Source organism: Patagioenas fasciata, chromosome 20 (genome assembly GCF_037038585.1).
Source record: "Patagioenas fasciata isolate bPatFas1 chromosome 20, bPatFas1.hap1, whole genome shotgun sequence".
NCBI classification, from domain to species: Eukaryota; Metazoa; Chordata; class Aves; order Columbiformes; family Columbidae; genus Patagioenas; species Patagioenas fasciata.
In genome coordinates this window covers 6,843,451-6,847,698 of record NC_092539.1, presented here as the reverse complement: position 1 = coordinate 6,847,698, position 4,248 = coordinate 6,843,451, and positions in this window count along the sequence as shown.

Below are 4,248 nucleotides of genomic sequence, written 5' to 3'. Positions count from 1 at the left end.
TCCTGCCCCTTCTCACCCGGTCCGCAGGTCCCCTTCAGGTTGCACCCGTGGCAGGGAGGGGAGCGTTTTCCCCCCGCTCCTGCCATGTCAAATTCACAGGGACTTACCCAGCATCTGTACCCTGTCCCCTGCTCCTGCCTCTCTGATGTGCGAAATGGGGACGGTGGCTGCGGTGCGGAGTCAGAGGCGCTTCTGAAATTGGTCCTGGCCAACGCTGCTTTACGCTCTCCCCAAGCCGGGTACAGGAAAAGTTCCATCTTTTATGGTCGGGGTTGGACTCCAGCAGCCACTTCTCAGCCCCACTCGCGCTCAGCCACATCGGTCCCAGGTCCCTGAATATTTCTACAGTTTCTTTTGGGGGGCTTGTTTTTTTAATAAACTACCACCAAAGCAGTGCTTTCCCCCTCTTCTCCTCACCAAAATAAGGCTTTTGCATTTAAACGTGTGCAGCTGCTTTTTTTTTTCTCCTTTTTTCCCCAGGTTTTACAACATGAAAGTGGATGTTGATGTGAATGGAATTTTGAAATTGGAGACAGGGAAGTTCTGCTCCGAGAGGCGACTGTTTGCTCACAAAATTGCCTCTTTTCAAGCTCCCCAATGAAATTCTACACAATTATTATTTTCTCCTCCTCGCCCAGCCAGGTCCATGCCCTGGTGAGGATGAACAAACCATTGCCACAACACGATGAACAAACCACCGCCATGACACGGTGAACAAACCATCGCCACGACATGGTGAACAAACCATCACTACAATATGATGAACAAACCATCACTACGACACGATGAACAAACCATCACTACGACACGATGAACAAACCATCACTACGACACGATGAATAAACCATCACTACGACACGATGAACAAACCATCACTACAACATGAACAAACCATCGCCACGACACGATGAACAAACCATCACCACGACAGCTTCCCACAGGACTCGGGATGTGGGATGACCCCATGCAGGGGTAAAGCAGAACCCTGGGTCTTGTCCTACCAGAGCCTGGGACAACCCCAACGTCCCAGCTGCTCTCCTCCATCACCCATCACTCCCCAGCAAAGACCACTCTGTTGGTCCCCACGGCACCACAAACAGCTCTTCCCCTCCCGTGTGAACCAGAAGGAAACAACATGATTAAAAAGCCCCAAAAGCTGGGATGCAAAGACCTCAGGCTCCGCGGCGCTGTACGCTGGGCTCCGTCCTCGGGCTCAGTGACATGGAGAGATAAGGGCCCTCAGCCTGTCCCCCCAGAGCTAGTGCTGGATTAACTCAGTCTAACGTTGTTTGAGAAGTATTTACACGCTGAGCTTCTTCAGCTTGGCCCTCTGGTGCCTGCTGGGTTAGGCAATGCCTCTGGTTTATACCTTGGCTTCAGATCTGTTGACTCTGGAAAAGCCCCAGGTTTTGGAGCACGTCTATTAGAACAAGCAGCTCTGCGGTCACCCAGGCTCTTCCCCTTCTGCCCGTGGACCACGGAGACCACACGCTCTGGTCCGGCGTGAGAAACAGAGGAGTTGATCACCAGCCGGGGCGGGTCGGTGGTTCCCAGCGTGGTGATTCTCACAGGGCATGATCTCCATGGCCCCACCACGAATTTATCTGTCCCACGGTCCTTCAACACCAGCGGGCAGTGACTGGAGCATCCTAGAGCCGGACGGTCAGGACAGGCAGGACAAAGGGCTCCAGCAAGAGCAGCACACGGAAACACCGTGAGATGGAGGAAAGCTGGTCCCTCTGACCCCAGTTTCAAATTTACCTCTATTTTCTGGCATCCTAGGCTGCAGTAACCAGGGTCACACCACCTATCTGGGCTGCACAGAAACGTCAGGAACCACTGGAAGTCATGAGACGCTCCAGCCAGGCAGCACAACATGTGGAGAAACCAACCCATGCTCCAGCTCCCTGGATTTCACGTTCCTGATTTATTTATGTTGCCTCACGCCCAGATTTACCAGGTCTACAAAGCAGGGCGGTGCTTTTATTGCTGGTCTCCAGGTGGGAAAGCGAGGCCATGTCCTCAGTTAAGGTGACAGGGGCTGTGGGAGAGGAGGCAACTGAACCCACTTCTGAATCCATCCCCACCAGTGGGCAGCGTGCTCATGTATATGCAATTTATGTTCGACTCTCTCCCCAGGGACCCATCTTCTATCTTCTCCCTTTAATTATAAAAATTAGTAGGTTTGAGGTACATTTGAGGGGTTTTCTTTGCCTCTGTTGACAAAGCGCAATACTTGATGACTCTAACCCCAAATTCTCTGTGACACGGATACCCTGGCAATTATAAAATACTTCCAAGCTTGCTCCATAAACCCCTTTGCTGTTGCTATTAGTATGCATTAACATTTTATTGGTGTTACAGGATGAAACATCCAGTCTTGCAGCTCCAGTGGGCTTGGGGATTTCCAGCATCCTGCAATATGTATCCGTGCAGAGGAAATTAAAATGTGGATGGATCAGCAAGATACAGTCAAATCCTCCACAGTAATTTGGAGAAGACTAAACTCTGGTGCTAGTGGAGCATATTCCCAGCTATCTAATAGAGAGCTGATGATCTCTGTAACAGCCTTTTTGTAAGTTTTATTCTTGCCTACAAGGGAATTTTTTGAAAGCAGATGTGTAATACCTAAACTAATATTTTTAAAGGCATACGCTCTGAACAGGGAAGAGCGAGACCCTTTGCAGAGCAGTTGCTTTCATCGATCAGCTAGAACCCCATAAAAGAATATGCTCCAGTATCTCTCAATCTAGCTGGAATTTCCTTCTAGCCACCACACCAAGTCAATTTTATAGTTTGTAGCCATTATAGGACATATTGACTCTTAGGAAAATAGGCAAGTAGCACAACATACCTTTCCTTTAGCAGCATTAGCACCAGAAACCAAAGCATTGTGTCTAACGGAGGTGCAGCCGGTTGGTCTCAATGACTCTGTGTACATGAAATGCTCCACAGCCACACAACCACTCACCAGCTGGGATCTGGCACTACAGACCTCACCACCTCCAAAAATAAAGTTTACACACATAAAACTGGGAGGAATTCATGTTAAAAGAGGTAATTCGGGTACCTTGACTTGCGCAGTGCCGCCTGCTGGGGTTCATCTCTCCCAGGTGCCCCAGGAACAGAAGAACTGACAGGGAACTGCTCCTCTGCTTTCTCTCCTTCCTCCATTCGTAGGTTCAGCAAATCCATATCCCTAAACCTGTTTTTATAAAAGCAAGTATGTCTTTAGGAGAACTCAAACACACACCTCAGCGCCGCTGGATCGGGGCCTCCAGCACAAGACCCCATTTCCATGGGTTTGCACACCTGGAGCATTAAGGAGCCCAAATTCCGATGAGGGATTTCCATGTTATTTATTTTCTGTGTTACACTTGCAACCGGGAGCATGGGGAGTGACTCGGTTCCGTTTTAGCCATGACTGTACTTACACCCTGTGCAGAGCCAGTTGATGCAGATGTTCCCAAGCCCAGGCTTTTTATAGCAGCACAAGCATCCACTCCACCCCTTCCAAAGCCTTCCCTTACCCCCAAAGCCTCCTCACAGCCTCGTGCTCTTCGGAATCTCCAAGCTGAAGATGCCTGTCCTGGTTCAGCCCTCGCTAAATCTGACATGGAGACAGCCCCTTGTCAATCTGGCTCATCCTAGTTGGAAGTTTGGCACCAATTTTACAAGATCAGCCCAGGGAAAGACGCGTCTGTCCCCAGGACACTCCAGGAGTTTGTTCCAATGTCAATGGGAAGATGGCTCGTCCACCGAAGGGGAAGCAGCGTTAAAGGATTAAGATCTCTCCTCTTGGCTATTACAACATGAAACAGCCTCCAAAAGCCCTGTTAAATTCTACATCTGAGCCAGGAGAGTCCTTGTTGAAGCAGCGAGATCCCCACAAGCTTCTCAACCACCAAAGGTTCCCCCGGCACATCAGCGGGGGGAAAGTCCAGGTTACATTAGCAGTTGTCATTAATCACCAATTCCACCTTTTCCCACCCATTTCTGCCTCCTTCCCTCCCTTGGGACGTGGTTGCAGGGACCCAGCGTGGAGTCCAGGGCTTGCTGGGGTTCCACACCAGCTCCTCGGGGTCCAGAGCACATCTTGGTCCTGGAAACCGCCAGCTCAGATGTTGCTGCTCAACCAATGCTGGTCCTGCAGAGGGGATTTCTTTGTTTATTTAATAGCAGGAGCCCGGCGCTAGGTAATGGAACCGAGCCGCACACCAGGGACAAGTTAATACAGCAACAATGGCA